General features: G+C 36.2%; 1 protein-coding gene and 1 long non-coding RNA gene across 2 annotated transcripts in view; one reads left to right on the top strand and one right to left on the bottom strand.

The window, feature by feature from the left end:
- Positions 1–19,552, top strand: part of LOC132698129 (zwei Ig domain protein zig-8-like) — a 462,523-nt gene that overhangs the window by 142,874 nt on the left and 300,097 nt on the right. The gene's annotated exons all lie outside the window — the stretch shown is intronic.
- LOC132708345 (uncharacterized) lies at positions 17,121–18,163 on the bottom strand. Its single transcript, XR_009619899.1, has 3 exons — positions 18,022–18,163; positions 17,762–17,876; positions 17,121–17,345 (listed from the first exon to the last, which is right to left on the bottom strand). It is a non-coding gene; the product is annotated as an uncharacterized LOC132708345 (long non-coding RNA).

Below are 19,552 nucleotides of genomic sequence, written 5' to 3'. Positions count from 1 at the left end.
ATATTTCGGTTTTTCTCGGATATTTCCGGAACGGCTTGGAATTTTCAAATTTGTAAAACGGGATCTTGTTCGGTATCAAAATGCGCAACTTTTGTCTAACTTAACCGACACTGTATCTCTTATAGTTTCCGAGATCCCCATGCTGTGCATCCTTATCTTGGACACACTGTATATTGGCATTTCAATGTACAAAAATTTTATCTTTTTTCCACTCAAATTGCAAAAAGGTAGTTAAAAAAAAACAAATGAGGGCGTTAATGAAGAACTCTGATTTATTTAAGCAACCAACATTGTAAGAAATATTATTTATAAGCTTCTTAGTCTTCTGGGTCACTGGTTTCTCTATTTGTAGTGGGATTGGCCAGAATTTCATTATATAAGGTACTGTAGTCTTCCGGTGTGTAATGAACTATTTTGAAATATCTTCCAGCTTCTTATAGTTAATAGGAACTTTCCCATTGTATGCTTTTGAAATGAGAAGATCCACATTGTCTTGAATTCACATTCATTCACATTCATTGCTTGCGTATATATTAAATGCCTCTATTTGCTTATGGTGTTTTTTTCGCAACATGTTTCGCAGTCTCTTTAAAGTATTGAGGCCACCATCCTTTGAAATCAAGTATGTCGGTATTTGTTAGCCGTTTTACTTGAAACTTGGGATTTTTCTTCTTGGAAGACGTAATGATATCTTTGTATTGTTCTGGAGAGTAAATTCGGTCAAACTTTCTTAAAGAGCGCTTGATAACAGAAAAATTTCTATCGCAATGCAAAAAACTATGACCTCGAATGGGAGAATATTGAAATCTGCCATTCATGGTCAGGGCACTAAACAACCTGGTTAGATTATGGTTGCGGTTTTGCCCAGCGCACGCATCACTAAAAACATGAAGGGTTCTGACTTCTTCAGGAATATGTTGGGTGATAAAGTCCAAAATGGACGTACTGACTTTATTTGGGCCTCGCTGAGCATCTTCCTCTGTATGAGTATGGAAGACCGATACGTCGTTGCCAAGGCTGTGAACGTTAAAAACATTATTATTATTATTATCGTATGGCAATAACACAGTCTAGTTTTAAATGTTAATGTTTACAAAGGTTAAATCTTAATATCTAGATTTTCAATCCAAACAACAGCCGATGGAGTGGCCCCCAAGAAGTCTGGTGTCGTACACTGGCTCTGTCTTTTTTCGCACCCGTATGCTAGGTGGCGGATGCTTTGTCGCCTTCCACAGTCGCAGCAGTTGGTTTCTGATTTGCCCCATTTGTGCAGAGAGTCCGCACAAACACCGCATTCTGTACGGATCCGATTTAGGGAGCACCAGGTTCCTCTCGGTAGTGTAGAACCTGGAACAGTTTGGTTAACGTGGAAAACGCTGCAGATATCTGGAGGAACGCTATTTTGCCACATCTGAGCCCATTCGTCTTGTAGGTGGAAGTTATTGGACATAAGCGCTGCCGCTGTTTGAATTGGAGGTTTTCTGGAGCGGAGCCTGCGCCCTAGTTGAGCGATATCTTCATGGATTTGGAATTGGGGATTGTTTTGTATTTTTCTAAATTCTCTGCAGAGAGCTTCCGATCGCCGGAGATGGGCTGGTGGAATGTTGCACAGCGCGGGGAGCCAATACGTGGGTGTGGATTTGATGGTTCCACTGATCATTCTAAGTGAGTTGTGGATTTGGACATCCACTAGTTTTGAGTGGGGGCTATTCGTCCAGACAGGAGCGCAGTATTCGGCCGAGGAGTAAACAAGGCCAAGAACGGAACATCGGAGTGTTTCGGCTGAGGCACCCCAGCTGGTGCCACACAGTTTGGATATTATGTTGTTTCTTGTCTTAAGTTTGGCGGCTACGTTGCTTAAATGTTTTTTAAAGGAGAGTGTACGGTCTAAGGTGACGCCCAGGTATTTCGGGTGCTTGTTATGTTTTAGTCGGGTTCCGTTAAATTCGACGTTCAGTTCTGTGTTCGCCAACTTGTTGTTAAGGTGGAAGCAAGTCTCAGTTTTGGTCACACTCGGTTTCAATCTCCATTTCGCAAAGAAATCATTCATGGCCATCAGATCTTCGCACAGTACATCTTCTGCAACGTGGAGGTTTTTATGTCTGAAGTCAAGAGCCATGTCGTCGGCATAGTTAAATTTTTTAGAGCGAGTTTCAGGTAGGTCTGACACATAAAGGTTAAATAGCAGAGGGGCAAGGACGGACCCCTGCGGTAAACCATTATTTAGTACTCTCTTTTACTTGATTGATCATTCAAATGCACTTGGAATGAGCGATTGCTAAGCATGTTGTCGATAAGGCTTGTAGTTGCTTTGCATCTGGTGATGTTCAGAAGTTTGTATACAAGACCCTGGCGCCAGACCGTATCATAAGCCGCGGTTAAATCTATGAAAACGAATGCCGATTTCTCCTGATTTTGGAAACCAGCTTCTATGAAGGTTGTAAGGCTGAGGACTTGATCGCAGCAGCTTCGGGTTTTTCTGAATCCCGCCCGCTCTATTGGGATATGCAGCATGATTATGTCAGATATGCGGTTGTATATAAGTTTTTCCAGTAGTTTATAGCAGGAGCTGAGTAATGCGATGGGTCTATAGCTCTCGGGTCTGTCTTTATCTTTACCAGGCTTGAGCAATGAGATTATTTTTGAGTTTTTTAGTTTTGGTGGTTGGTTAAAAACATAATACCAAAGTTTTCGCAGATAGAACATTTCCTGAACTAGCATTAATGGAAGGGGAAGATTTTGCATATAATCAAACACTATGTTTCCAACGTCATTCCTCTCTTTACAGGTCTCCTTGATTTCTTGAAGTTTTTTGTAAAATATGGATGCTCGTCTTTTATGAACCATAAGCTCTGCAACTGCGCACCTCTTTGCTGTTTTATTAAGAGTAGTCGACTTTATTTTTGCATTCAAGTCTTCACAAGTCGAGTAAACGTCGATTTGAGGCCTACCAAACCGGTATCCGTAGTTTTCGGAATGTCTCAAATAATATTCATACTTGGCGTGAGTTCTCAAATCAGGATTTTCATTAGTGAAGAACTTATACATCTTAGTGATGTTCAAACTTGCGTCTAAGTAGGTAATTAACGTAGAAGAATAATGAGACTCTTTTTTTGGAAATGATTTGATATGGTCATCAATTTTGGCAACAATTGCGCCATCGAGTTTATTTGCACGATTTGCATGCCTTCCTCTCATGTCAAATGGTGAAGTTTTAGTTCCACGGAGCTTGGTTAAACGTTGTACGACTTTATTCGAGAGATATGAGAGATATGTATCTTTTTCATTTTTTGGCCATTATAAACAATTTCAATTACTGAACGTTTTTTTTCAATAGTCTGCCATACATTTTTACGGCACGTGAAATCCGGCCCGGTTATCTTAGCATTAACTGGTTTACCTTTATGTGTAACAAACTGTGCTCCTCGTTTTCTAGCTAATTTTTCGCTTTCTTTTATCTGACATTTTTTGTTCAACTTTCGCCTTTTCCCTTCACGTTCTCCCTCTGAATCCGATGAATCTGACATTTGTACAATACAGAAATACAACTTTAATATTTCTATTTAACCATCACTAAATAGGCACTCACCTTCTATTCACTAAACTCTCAAACTTCAAATTACAGATAATCAAAACTTCACTAGCTATTAGAACACCTGTTGTCTGAACGAAAACGCAAAACTATGTGAAATAATCGGCTCAAGACGCTAACGGTTGTCAACAGGGCGCGTAAATCATATTGCGCCGAAGACCGAACCGACCGACATTCCAGGAATATTATCTTTTATCTTTATCTATATTATCTTTTTTCCGCTCAACAACAAAATAATTATATGAAGAGAATACAAATTTTAATATATTGGCTATCTCACTTTAATTCGCAATATTTTTGGAATGTCACCCTTTTTCCAATTACTCGTTCAATTGAGTGAATTGGCACTATTAAAATCTAACCCAAAGCTTGACAAACCGAAAGTTTCACATCTCCATAGCTCCTGCCTGTAGCGTTCCTTTTTTTCTGATTTGCTGGTTAATGAGATCGGTATTGCACGCATATATGGTGTGTTTAATGTTTAAATCAATTCCCGGCCAATGAATCGTACGCCATAAGTAGTATTCGTCACTGATACTGGCTAAATAAAACTATATTCATTTGCAGTTTTTGATTGAGACGTTACTGCGGAATACAATCTGCGTGACTCCTTAATACATGATTACAAAGAGTTATAAGACTTTCCAGAAATAAATCTTTTGTAAGGGGTGTTTTTTTTTCGATGCATAGAACTTTAAGTTGCAATAAAACAACGATGGATTATTCAATTGACATGAATTTTATTTATCCGAAAGATAACCTTGTGGCATTACATTTTAAATATGATTTCTGGCATATAACCGCCACGGCTGGCGCGGATGTAGTCCAATCTGGACGTCCAATTTTCGATGACTTTTTCCAACATTTGTGGCCGTATATCGGCAATAACACGGTGAATGTTGTCTTCCAAATGGCCAAGCGTTTGTGGCTTATCCGCATAGACCAATGACTTTACATAGCCCCGCAGAAAGTAGTCTAGCGGTGTTAAATCACAACATCTTGGAGGCCAATTGTGGCAAGAGCTGTGTGACAAGTTGAAAAATTGAATTGAAACCACATTTCCTGGACATCATGGTTATTCAATTCAGGAATGAAAGAGTTAGTAATCATAGTTCTATACCTATCACCATTGACTGTAACCTTCTGGCCATTATCGTTTTTGAAGAAGTACGGACCAATGATCCAACCAGCCCATAAAGCACACCAAACAGTCAGTTTTTATGGATGTAACAGTGTTTCGACATACACTCGAGGATGGCTCCAAATGCGACAATTTTGTTTGTTGACGTAGCTATTCAACCAGAAATGCGCTTCATCGCTAGACAAAATTCGCTTATGAAAATTGGGAACAACGGCAATCTCGTTTTGGGCCCATTCGACGAATCTACGCCTTACTTGATGATCGTTTGGCTTCAATTCTTGCACGAGTTGGATTTTGTGAGCACGTAAACCAAGATCCTTCCGCAAAATCTTCCATAAAGTGGATGGACACAGATCCAATTCCTGTGCTCGATGGCGGATGGACTCATTCGGGTCTTGCTCAATGCTACGCTCTATAGCAGCAGTAGCTTCTTCTGTACGCACGGTACGGCGTCTCTGGGGATGCGAGTTATCAATAAGAGTAAACGTGGTGCGAAAACGATGGACGATTTTGTCGACAATAAAATGGACGTAATGCGCGATACGTATTCCGCACAGAACCATTATTTTCGAAATAAAATTGCACTATTTGCAAGCGTTGTTCAGGCGTGAGTCGATTCATGATGAATTGCAAAACTAAACTGAGAATAAATCATTCGACAGCTGTTAAATCGGTCGCCATCTAGAACAGTAATGTCAACTTAAAGTTCTATACATCGAAAAAAAAGACTCTGCATTTTGCCTTGCTGTAAATTATCATCAATCCCAAAAATAGTTCCAAGAAGTTGGTGGTCATTAAGTGCACAATAAGGAGATTGTTCAAGAATAAGCATATTGATCAGTTATAGTGTAACCACGTGAACCTTGGTGCCTCCCTTCCATGCTCTTCCTATTTGACTCCCAGTATCATGGTGCTGAATTTATAAGAGGTAATGAATAATGAACGAACTATGGAATTAGGAACGGCAAGGACTTTCTCGAACACCCTGTGTACGATGAAGGCAACAGCACGTAGACAATTCAATACCACGCTCCACCTAATGAAAATTTCTCTGACGTAACGCACGTGCATCGGCGGGAAGGTGGGGGATATCTCTGGCACGTTGCTCGCTTGCAGATTCTCCGACCCTTGCAATCATAATCGTCTGTCTGAAAATTGCAGTCGCGTCGCATCGTCGCCGACTGCGTCACGTATCGCGTGTCGTCGTTGGTAATTGCCTTCTTGATTAAAGCGTCGCAAATGAAAACCAATCGGGTTTCGCATCGCACGGCTGTGCCGACTCTGATTGATCAGTGGCACTTCGGATCGTTACACGACAATGAATTCGTCAATTGAATTTCACGCAATCGACGATACCTATACCGGTTGAGGTTTTTCAAATGGCAACTTCGAACGTTGCCCAATGATTATTAATAACACAGGCCTATAGTGATTTTTATGTTTGAAAACTGTCTGCTTATTTGTATATTTGTGGGGTTCCTTTCTCGAACCAACGCCATATTTTTGCTCTATCACGTCATTTTTTTTATAACGCTCTATATCTTAAAAATGTTATTTTATTATATTTGTTCCATGTTAGGCAAAAATTTTTGAAATCAATTGATTTTTATGAAATTACATGTGATTTGGCAAAGCTGGAAAATATTAGATTTCTCTGCAAAGCAACAGAGTAGGCGCAGAAGCGTCGATATAGCGTTGTAACCTGCTTATGCGCAGTTTGGTTGTATTGGTCGTAGTGCTACTGTGTTCGCGACTGTTGTCTTAGTTCTTGCGCATTGTGTGAATAATCCAAATAACTTTTGTTATATCTGTGGTCGTTATGTCGTAGTACAGTAAATACGAACTATAACTTCTTTTGTGAAAAATGTATACCATGCTTATTTTCGTGGAAAAATTGGCCACCAAGACAAGTCCTGAGCTCCTCATACTGTTTGTTCACTTTGCGTTGAACCATTGCGTTGAAACTGACAAAAAGTAGGAAGAAATGTTTGAGCTTTGGGGTTCCTATGGTACGGAGAGAGAGTGATGATTGTTATTTTTGTTTGTGTAATGTTCAAGGATTAAACAGAAAAATAAGAAATAAATACGAACAGTTCCTCATGGACCAGATGTATCGATACTTATCACCCCAAAGGAACTAGAAAAACTAGAGAACTAGAGAAATCTAATTTCGATGACTCAGATTTCACACCAGATTCCATTTAATTGCAGATTTGCACCTTCCAAAGGATGCATCCGAATTGTTGACGGCCGGACTTCGTGACAAGCGTTTACTGGCACTTTGCGTCACGTCAAGGTGTTACTAGGATCGCGAAAAAGAGTTATGTCAATATTTTACTCAGAAAGGAACGCCAGCGTATTGCAACAATATTTCTGACTTAGTTTCAAAATGAGAAAATGTGCCGTACATAAAAAAGCAACAAGGGGGTTATACAAATAAAATGTCACTGTAGTCCAAGCATTATACCTGGTAGCAAAAGGGTTTATCTGCCTCCTCTTCATATCAGTGTTTCAAATATTTGTGCAAGAAATTTCCAGCCACATCTGATGCCCAGATAAAAGAACGAATTTTTGTTGGGCCGCAGATAGGAACATGTGCAGAGACAAAGATTTTCAAAATACAATGTCGAGAGAAACGCCTGGGTTTCATTTAAAAAAGTAGTTGATAAGTTTCTTGGGAACTCTCATCGCGAAAACTACGAAAGCTACAGCTACAAACATACTACAGCGCTAACGACACTTTATCTAGACCTGGTGCTCTCCCATTCTTCATTTGTTGGATGGCTGAAAAAACTTCGTATGGGAGGATTTCTTGTCCTGAATCGATTTCAATAATAAGTTCTTGCCTTGCTCCGATGTCGTGGAATAGTTCTTTCAAGTATTGCTCCCATACCTTTTCTGTTGATCTTTGCTCCTTAATTGATGATTTTTTATTTATTTTTTAAAATTTAATTTTCATTGTCGATGTATGTCATATATTTTTTACAGTTAAAAAGATTTTTCATTTGTTTTTTCTCGTTTGACCTACAACAGCACTTTGTATGATTTTTTACTAATAAACTATCTATACCTGTGGACTTTCCAACTTAATTAAATAAAAAAACAGTAGAACACACTCCTAACTTTTCGTTTAGGCGTGAAGCGATGCTTGACGAATCATATTCATCCCCTAGGGTCTAGGGTAATCAGGGAGAATGCTCTGGGAGCTGCCATCGCCTACGCGGAGACACTGGGCTTCATGTAAAGTGAAGTACTCTTCCATGATGAAGCACTACAGATACAGAAAGATACTTTTAATCGCCGTGGTTTTAAATTGTCTCCAACAATTTTTTTGCATCGCCTGTTGCTGAATATTATTACTATAATTATTATACACCATGTTGTAAGATTCATGGGGTATGTGTCTAAATCTGTAGAACAAGTCTTGCCAAAATCAGCGATGGTAATGTTTAATTTAAAGAAGTAATTGTTAAGTTTCTTGGGAACTCTAAGGTCGAAAACTACGAAAGTGTAGTTAAAAAAATGTTACAACACTTTCATATTCTAGATTTTAATATGAGTTTGAAAGCTCATTTCCCGTGTTCGCACTTGAACTATCTTCCTGAAAATCTTGGAGCAGTTAGCGAAGAACACTAAGTGGGTAGCCGATACCAAAACAGATGGAGCATAACGATGATGGTGGACTACTGCTGGATGTTAAAACGGGATATGCCCTTAAAAACACACATAGAATTTTTGAAAACAGCCTACCAATATTATATAAAATCACTTTTGGGCCACGTCTATTTATCCCGTTTATTTATAATATATCAGAGATAATTAACGATATGATTATTATAATGATGATTACTTAAAATTGTTCTTATAGTCAGCGACGATAAAATTTCAAGAAACTTTAATAAACCGAAATTGAATTTTTGTGCCGGGTTTTAAATTTTAGTAAACGCGAGATCTTTTATCGTTTAGAACAGGTAGAGATTTTATAACGAAAAAAGCATTCATCATGTACGGGTTCGTAAGGGACTGTGAAGGCTTTAAACACTACGCTGTATAAAACATCGATTTAGAGCATATGTCAAAAGATTTTTAGAGTATGCCAGCATAATATGGAGTCCATGCTATGACATACATAAGTAGGCCGTTAAAAGAGTAGAGAATAACTTTTATAGATATCTCAATTATAGAGAAACTAGAGCGTACGAGTGTATCATAACCAAAGCAGAATTAATGCCAATTTTGACAACAGCAAGTAATATTTCATCAATAATGTGTTTCTAGAAAATAGTTCACGAGAGAATTGATTATATAAATTTTATAGTCCTAAAAGATCGTTTTGATTTACCAAAATAATTCTTGAGATAAGTAATGTGACGTTTGTCAGTGTGATGGTCATGTCATCAAATATATGCGTGCCGTTTCGCAACAATGAACCCAAAAAATAATGGTCATAGAAAAAGTATAGTATGTAACAGGTTTACGAATTCAGACCTTCGTTTCAAACTCTTGAATGCGCAAAATTTTAGAAAATATTCTAATATTGTATTAATATGGACTCTGGCGCTGACGTATTTTTCGGAATCAGACACCGGACAGTTTTGAGCAAATTTATTGCCTCTCTAACACTTTGCACGTTTCACCATGACACCAGCAAACCGAAAGACAGCATAACAGCGTTCCTCTTTCTTTTATATAATACCCAGCGCATGTGGGTATAGCCAATATGGAATGACCAACGCTTACAACTATGTGGGAGGCACAACATAAGCAAACTAACCAAACAACTACTTAGTAAATTAGTTATGTTTTATTTTTATCTGTTCTGTATTCGTTAGCAAAGAAAATGTGTATTATCTCTGGACCTGGAACTCTCTTCAGTCCTTGTGTGTACATTATGGAGCGTTTGTTGTACACTACACAAAGCATAAAGCTGTACAAAACTAATGAAGATTTAACTACTCAACAGGGAAGAATAATCACCTTGTACCAGCCCTTGGCCGACTTCTGGTTATGATAATTTTGTTGGTTGCAATCCAGAACAGTTGTGTGGAAGACTTGCCAAATCATGCTAGAAGATTGGCCAGTTAAGAGAGTCTTCTGCCTCCTGGCGCTCTTCTTCCTGAAATTTCTCCCTGAAGGATATAATGGAGTAATTCATATCTTCATTTGTTCCTCATGATGTGACTTGAATACTCGGGTGTTAAAGTTTGCGGTATTTGACGATGTTGACTATTTCCATCTTTCATTCTCCGTAACACTTCTTCATTAGTAACCTTCTGGCTGTATGATATCTTCAAGATTCTCCAGCATTCAAAGGCTTGGAGTTTGGACATGTTTTCTTGTTTTAAGGTCCATGATTCCACACTGTACAGAAGAACTGAATATACGTAACAATTTAGGAGTCTTTCTTTCTTTCCAGTGATATGTTGCGACTTTTGAATACTTAGCTAATAAAACACTTTTAGCCTTTCAAATTCTGCACCGGATCTCTTGAGGATTGTCCCACAATTCAATAATTATAGTACTTAGGCAATTATATTGTGAGACTCCTTGGACTTTTGCAAGTCTTCAATTGTATGCGCGAATACTATTGTATTATCTTCGTATCGCAGGTTGTTAAGTTTGAAACCTTCATCTAAATTTTTTAGTGCTTCTCTAAATATACGCTCAGAATATAGATTGAAAATCCCTGTCTAGCACCCCGCAAATCTCGATCTGGTCAGTATGCTCACCATCTACCCGAAGCCTGCGGACTGGTTTCATCTCTGATTTTCAGATCTTTTCCGTCCATACTGGTTTCTTTCATGACATCTATCATCAGGTCATGTCTAACACACCCAAACAAACACCTTTTTATAGTCTATTAGACAGACAAAAACATCACCGCTCACGTCCCTACATTTTCGAAATAAAACTTGCACACCGAATTAGGCCTCTCTTGTGCCCACGGCATTGACAAAACCAAACTTATTTGGCACTATTTGTACTTCACATATTCGATAGATCCTATTAGAAATGACACCGAATTAGGCCTCTCTTGTGCCCACGGCATTGACAAAACCAAACTTATTTGGCACTATTTGTACTTCACATATTCGATAGATCCTATTAGAAATGACTTTTAGAAATAGTTTCAACAAATGACTCATCAAGTTAATAGTACGGTAGTCGCCATAGATATTCGCGCCGGGCTTCTTTGAGAGAGTTATAAATTTAGATTTTAGCGATTCCGCCGGTATTACTCCTGTTGAATAAATAGAGTTGTAAATTTTTTTAACTGCTAAACCGGTTGCTTGCCCGTTCTTCATTTGTTGGATGGCTGAAAAAACTTCGTATGGGAGGATTTCTTGTCCTGAATCGATTTCAATAATAAGTTCTTGCCTTGCTCCCATGTCGTGGAATAGTTCTTTCAAGTATTGCTCCCTTATCTTTTTCTGTTGATCTTTACTCCCTAATTGTTTTTTTTTTAAATTTAATTTTCATTGTCAATGAATGTCATATATTTTTTACAGTTAAAAAGCATTTTCATTTGTTTTTTCTCGTTTGACCTACAACAGTAATATGTATGATATTTTACTAATAAACTATCTATACCTGTGTACCTTCTAATTTAATTAAATAAAAAAGCAGTGGAACACACTCCTAACTTTTCGTTTAGGCGTGAAGCGATGCTTGGCGAATCATATCCATCCCCTAGGGTCTAGGGTAATCAGGGAGAAGACTCTGGGAGCTGCCACCGCCTGCGCGGAGACACTGGGCTTCATGTAAAGTGAAGTACTCTTCCATGATGAAGCACTACAGATACAGAAAGATACTTTTAATCGCTGTTGTTTTAAATTATCTGCAACGATTTTTTTGCATCGCCTGTTGCTGAATATTATTACTATAACTATTATACACCATGTTGTCTAAACCTGTAGAACAAGTCTTTTTAAAAAAAAAATTAAAATTTTATCCAAAAGTAACGTGTACGAAAAGAAAGCTGAATCCCGGGAAAGAAATTTACGACATAAAACTCGCTCAAACCTACAAGAGGAATGATGATGACCCGCCGCTGTTTTAAAAAAGTGCACCCTCGTTAACATCTACGGCAAGGTGGGGGACGGACAAATTATTGGCCAAGTGATTTACAGTGCCTCGCGGTACGGAATTTCTATTTTTCATTTCGATCGTTAGTCCGATGGAGGGGGTAAACCGGCGCGGAATAATTCATACGTTTCGCTATTAGTTTTCTTTTAATTGGAGGTTTCTTGGAAACTGGCGTGGGACCAAAAGAATCGCAAATTTTATCATCGGGACAACAAGACCCGAACATAAATCCGGAAAATGGCCACGTTGCGCTGCTTTATCACGAAGTAGATCAGGGTGATCGTATAACGATAAGGAATGGCTAATTATTTACCAACGTAAATCGAAAAGGAGACCCGTTCACCATAAAGTTAAAAATCACTCTGACGCTGAGACTTTGGGTTTTAATTTGTAACGCAATTTTGCTTCAAAACTGACTGACTACTAGATATCACAAATTCAAATCCGGCAAAGGTTCAGAAATGTAATACATAATGGTTACTTACAGAAACCTCTGTGGCCTCAATTTTATGCTACAACAAAATAGATGAAATCGCTAGAAATGCCCAAATATTTGTCAACAGGAATTGAAAAGAAGAAAGAAAGAAGAAAGAAAAGAAGACAATTTTATCTGATAGTACTCAAATGCATATGCATATCTGAAGGGGAAGGGTGGGGTGGGGTGGGGGGTGGATTTATTTTTGACTAACTTTAACTAACTTTTTCCAAATTTTGGCGAAGCTTCTGACCTTTGCGCCCCATTCCCCCCTAATTACAATATTATATATAATCATTATAATTATCTATTAAAAATTATTTTATAAAAAACGTTACTGAATAGTAACTATTTTTCTATCTATTAAAAAAATTGTTATTGTTATTTATAAGATTTTCGAAAGCTCTAGCTTTAGGTTAAATCTATAGAATTATCCAAAAAATAACACTTAATAAATTATCATTCGCATATAATAATATGGAATAGCTTTTTTTAGAAATTTTTAAAAGGTCCTTTTTACCTCTGGTATTACGCAAAGGGCTAAAAATGTACAAATAACCACAATTTATAATTGTTAGAAGAAAAAAAAAGATTATTTTTCCTTCTTCCTTTTCTTCCTTTCCTTCCTTGCCCCACCCACCCCTATTTTTAAATTTAATAGAATTTTGCATTTTCTGGGTGGGTACTACACACAGCAATGATAAACCTATATTACTAAAAACCAAGAAAAATCTGGATCTCTTACTATATCAAAGCCTGAGTAATCACCAAAACAATCGCATGTGTTTTGAAACAAACTGTTAAAAAGATTCCTTGATTTACTTTCGCTCTTTTCTTGCGCACAATTCCGCGAGATCTGTGCATTATTCTGATTACGCTGGAGTAAATCTTGCTATAATTGCCAGATTGCTAGCGTATTTTGAAGAGCACCAATGTTCTCAGATTACGCGATAATATTTTTAATTCTGGCAACCTTGCATTGATACACTGTTTTTGCTATATTCAAAAACCTAAAAAACACTGAGATGTTAAGAACTTTTTTTATTACCAGTGGTACGTTCCTGCTTTGGTAGTTTCAGAGATATTTGAGCTTTTCGGCCTAGAGGTATGGAAGCCCTTCCTATGCCGATAGAACTTGAAAAAAAAAATATGCGCATACGCGAGATTTAATAGATAGATATGGTCTGTTCATAGATATTAGAAAGTAACCAATTGCTTTTGAATGGGATTATCCAAGGGTGGTCATTAACATACAATGCAACAAGATTATTACCTAAAATTTCGGAATTTAAAGTCAGGTAAAATTGTGGTACGTAATAGAAAATAATACCTGTGTTTAATATTCTTTGGTTTGGTATACTACTTAGTTTAAGTTTCTTAGTAATCATTATTATTACGTGTGTAATACAGCGTGTGTTGAATCGTGTGCGAATTATGCAAAATATGTGCCAGTTAGTGTATCTTAGGTAGAAAACACTATTCTATTGAGACTAAGGAAGTTGTAAACAATGCTTATTTGACTCTCTTTGAATATGGTGAATCTTTAGAAGAAACGGCCACATTGACGAAAATTCCAATATCAACTGTATGCAAAATTGTGAGTGTAGATGAAAGTGATCAAGATATAATACGACGTAAAATTTACCAGTTATATGAGGAACCGTTGTTAAATGTGGCAGAACTACTTTATGGAAGGGTATTCAATATTTTAGTTTTAGATTTAAAAAAATTGACAAAAGGCAAGTTTTAATGGAATCTTTTAGAATTCGGGAATGGCGACTGGAATATCTAGAAAAAATTAGGATTTACAGAGAACAACAAAGGAAAATTATTTACTTGCATGAAACCTGGTTCGACACTTATGATACCCCGGAAAAGGGTTGGGTTGGCTCAACTGATAGGTATAAAACAAACGCGCCATGAAAAAAGAGGTAAAAGAATAACTATTTTGCATGCTGGCTCTAAAGACGGCTGGATTCCAAATGGACTTTGTCTGTCTGCGAAAAATATTCTTCTCTGGATTACCATGAAGACACCACCGCTGATTTATTTGAAAGTTGGTTTAAATACAAAAGCAACAATCCAAAACTACATGTATAATAACGACATTTATTTTCACGAAGATTATACCAAAAAGCAATTAATTGAGGTTCTACAAAGCTTGAACCTACAAAAGGAATACGTCTGTGATAATAATGCAAAAAATCTAGGGTATACACTTTTAATGCTTTCACCTTACCACTGTATATTTAATCCCATTGAACATGTTTGCCACCAACTGAAATCTGCCATTCGTCGTAACTATGTTTTTTCCCTTGTTAACTCCAATGTCCTCAAACTTATAGAAACCGAAGTTTTTAACATCCCTCCACAAAGTTGTGTAAATTCTATTAAACATATAGAAATAGCGGAACAATCAATCGTATATCCATATTGCATATAATATAGAACAAATAATAATTAGAACAGGCGATGATAGCGATAATGATACTGATACATTAGGTGAATTATTTTAAGTAATTTAAGTAGGTAATAAAAATAATTTGTAATTTTATTATAGATTTAAACATAAATACATACATAAATAAATAAATATTGTTTAGTATCTTTCCTAAAAAAAAACCCAAATAATTAAATTCTAAGCAAAATACGGACCTGTTCAGCCATATTTAATTCTTACATCTTGCCCTTGTCTTTCCTTAATTCGTATCAGTTAGTCACTTTCTTATATCTATGAACAGACTTTACATAGATAGGTAGTCAATAAATTTATGCCTAGATCTCGTTAAAGGTTCTGGAAATACAAGTTAGGTATTTGGAAACCGCTGTTTCGAAAGAAAATGGCGCAAAGTGCAGATTAGTGGATGAAATGTAAGAGCATGCGGGGAAAATCATTACCCTGTCTACGAAAATATCAATGCCGCTTGGGGCGCATCAATTTTTGTCGTAGTAGGGCCACTGTATTACCTAATAGCTATATAATTTATTCGCATAATTTCAGTAAAATCGTATTTTTTGATATTTAATGGCTATAGATTTTGTTCATTATAAGTACGCCTACAAATTCCTATTCGACCGCGGTGTTTATCTGCGACGAATGATGGCTTGTTTTTGTTTATTTGTAGATTCGATTGGAATATCCCGAAACCTCTTTTTCTGTGAATTAACAAACATTTTTCGTCTTTATACTTAATCTAAAGCATTTTTTTAAAGAAACTTCCAGAGGTTGTAAAACTATTAACAAATTTCGTCCCGTTTCTCTGCATGAAATGCTGTATACTACTCGTATCTCAAACGGAATTTTGTCTTTTACAGATTGGAGATATTGAAAGATTTTTGGAGAAGTGGTGAAAATGGAAAATGGAAAAGAAGGAATTACAGCACTCCAATTTTATCATTGTCTTTACGTGTTGATTTATAAATAAAATAATTAACAATAAATTTTGAGATGGATAAGTAGTATAAAGTGATTTAAACGAAAGGTACGTGAAAATTATATATTAACAAATTTTTTTTCTGTAATTAAAACGTGTAACAAACAAATAATAATTGTTTTTTTATTGACAGCATAACCTGAAAATATGGTATCGGTAATATTGCAGACCGGGTTTGAAAATATCTCCCATTCAATAATTTTCACTGCAGGTACGCTAGAAAAAGGAAAAAAATTGGCTTTTTGTCATATTAAACACATTGAAGAATACGTTGGTGGCAATATTAACAATAAGTTAATTGCTAAATGCATTCGGCAAACGTCCGTCACTGAAACACCATATAATTTACAGATTACAGAAAAAAAATGGTCAAACTTTAAAAGTGGCTTTTTTACTTGATTCTTTATTTTTTTTAGCTGAATAGTAAAAGGGAGGTGGTACATGCTCAATGTACTTGCATTGCCAAAGAAACTGGCGAATGCAAACATATTGCGGCATTTATCCACCAAATAAACAATGACCGGAGTGTGTCTAAAACGAGTGTTCAGCAAGAGTGGGGATTTCCATCAATTAATCATTTAGCAAAAGAAAAATATTCTCGAGGAGCTACGGTAAATGATCTTTTTCCTCAAAAAGTGCTTGAAAATCCTCCTCAGCCACTGCACTTGACTTTGGAAGACTTTGACGATATCGAATGCCCAATTAAAAAAAGGTTAAAAGTCGATCATATTAGTGAGGAAGAACAAGTCTGTACGGTGGTCATGAATATATGTCTCGAAGAACGACAGGTAGAACTAATATCAGAGTGTACGAAAAAGGTGATTGCTTGTCTTTTAAAGAGTGCTGGTCAGTGTATCACCATAGGAAAAGACAAGTTGGCTCTGTCATCTGAGATAGCACAGTTTTACAGAGACCGGATACTATTAGACAATGAAGAAGTTTTCACATTGTGTTTACAAACCACACAACAACGCGAGACGGTAAAATGGTTTGAAGCAAGACGTGTATGCATAACGGCCAGCGCAAAAACTCATAAGATAAAAACAATAACTCGCACTTCAGCTGAATCTTTACTACAGGATTTTCTGCATCCGAAAAGTTTAAATTATGGAATACAAAATGAGGTAAAAGCTCGCGAAAATAACAAATTACTGCATGATGTTCACATATTTCAAATTGGATTATTATTAAATGGAATAGTAGTCAGTGACGGCATGGTAACTAAAATAGTCGAAAGAAAATGTCCAATATCATGCAAATCGAAACCAATATGGGATAAAGAAACGAAAAAAATTAATGTCGGCTATATTGAAACTGTAGCTACGGAAAAAGTCCAATTAAAAAAGAACCATATTTATTATGTTATATATTATGTTATTTACGAAGGTTGAATTCATTTCTTCATGAAAATCAATCTGTACAGCAACATCTTTAAACTGCGGTTGCAGTGAGTCAATGATAACTTCACTACATTGCTGTATATCCATATGATCATTCAGGTTATCGGTATCCTTATTGTCGTTGAGGTCATCGTTACATGTTCTTATATTAACAAGCTTAGTGTTGTCCATTTCGGAACCATTTGAATTTTGACTTCTCCGCATTGCTCTCGCGAATCTGTAATCGAGAAATCCTATATTTTTTAGTAAAATGAACATCTACGATTCAATTAATTTTTCATATCATCCTCTGTACAAACGTGGGTCTTTTACGTCCAGCCGTTTTATATCTACTGATCTCGGTCCAAAAATTATGTACAAAATTACTGTTAACGTTACTAATTGTCAGTCCGATATATCGATTATAATTTTACGAAACCAATAGAGAAACTTCTTGAAATGTACGTGGTTTACTCAATAAATATTACATTAAGGACAAATGAAAAATTTTACAACCAACTAAACGGCAAATGTAAAGCAAAAAATATAGTTTTTCGTGGAAATTTTTTTTTTTCTTTTTTTAATGTTAATTACATGGCCGGGGCGAAACATACCCACGTTTATAAATCAAGATTTAATAAATAGAAAAATTACCTGCTTTGTGCTTGTACTTGCTCTGATTTATTTATTCTTGGTTTTCCGTAATATTTTTCAGGAAATATTGTTGGGAGATATGCAGGGCTATTAGGATGCTCCGACTTTTTACCTCCTACAAAATGTTGACTGCAAATACATGATCTTAAACTAGGTTCCCAAGAACTCCGTCACGACTACAGAAAATTGAATAATCATTTTTACAATTTTATAACAATAAATTCTGAATCAGTTATTAGGATAATCATGGTCTTACTTACTTGATTCTTTTCACAGCTTTAACACACTTTACTCTCTTTTCGAGGTTATAGCCTTGCGTGGGGAATTTATAAAATTTTATGTTGTTTAAGTCTTCATGAACACAGCAGCCAGGAACACAACAAGTATTTCCTGATCGCCTCGTTCTAACCATTTTTTATTTATAATTAAAAACCGTTTAAAATTATTTATATTTTCACTTTTAATCACACTACTCATTAGAGTGTACGAAAATTTGGAGTGCAAAGATTCGACTGACGCTCACGAGGATCACTGGCATCCAATTTTTCCTTGACCACGCCCCCCCCACACAGATCCTTGAACAAAAGCGCGTCTAACTTTCCCGTTGAATGGAATAAACAATTTATTTATTTTTTCAGACCGAAAATCGAATCGTAAACATTCGACTACGCGAAACGTATAATGTTGTCTGTGGCGGTTGTGTGCGACCGATTGCCCTGGTAAACGATGTTGTTATTTTTTCGGTTGCATGCATTCGGTTTATATACCAAGAGCTTCGGGTGCAAAGGAAAATATGGAAAAATATTCACAGGGCATTTCATTCTATTTAGGATAAACAACAATCTATAATCATTAGATACCAAAAAATACGATTTTACTGAAATTATGCGAATAAATTATATAGCTATTATTATTATATTAATTATATAGCTGCACTTTGCGCCATTTTCTTTCCAAACAGCGATTTCCAAATATCTAGCTTGTATTTCCAGAACCTTTAACGAGATCTAGGTATAATTGACGTAAAAATTACAAATTTATTGACTACCTATCTATATAAAGTCTGTTCATAGATATAAGAAAGTGACTAACTGATACGAATTAATTAAAGACCTGGGCAAGCTGTAAGAATGAAATATGGCCGAACAGGTCCGTACTTTGCTTAGAATTTAATCATTTGGGGTTTTGTTAGGAAAGATACTAAACAATATTTATTTATGTATGTATGTATTTATGTTTAATTCTATAATAAAATTACAAATTATTTTTATTACCTACTTAAATTACTTAAAATAATTCACCTAATGTATCAGTATCACTATCGCTATCATCGCCTGTTCTAATTATTCTCTTTTATATGCAATATGGATATACCATTGTTCTGCTTTTTCTATATGTTTAATAGAATTTACACAACTGTGTGGAGGGATGTTAAAAACTTCGGTTTCTATAAGTTTGGGGGCATTGAAGTTAACACGGGGAAAAACATTGTTACGACGAAGGGCAGATTTCAGTTGGTGCCAAACATGTTCAATGGGATTAAATATACAGTGGTAAGGTTAAAACTGCATACCCTAGATTTTTTGCATAATTATCATAGACGTAATAATTGCTTTTTGGTATAATCTTCGTGAAAATAAATGTCGTTATTATACATGTAGTTTTGGATTGTTGCTTTTGTTTTTAAACCAAGTTTCAAACAAATCAGCGGTGGTGTCTTCATGGTAATCCAGAGAAGAATCTTTAATATTTTTCGCAGACAGACAAAGTCCATTTGGAATCGAACCATCT

The sequence above is a fragment of the Cylas formicarius genome, unplaced genomic scaffold, assembly GCF_029955315.1.
Source record: "Cylas formicarius isolate icCylForm1 unplaced genomic scaffold, icCylForm1.1 PGA_scaffold_10__41_contigs__length_53128322, whole genome shotgun sequence".
Lineage (NCBI taxonomy): Eukaryota > Metazoa > Arthropoda > Insecta > Coleoptera > Brentidae > Cylas > Cylas formicarius.
The sequence above is the reverse complement of the archived record's forward strand: the minus strand, read 5'-3'. Positions and strand labels throughout refer to the sequence as shown.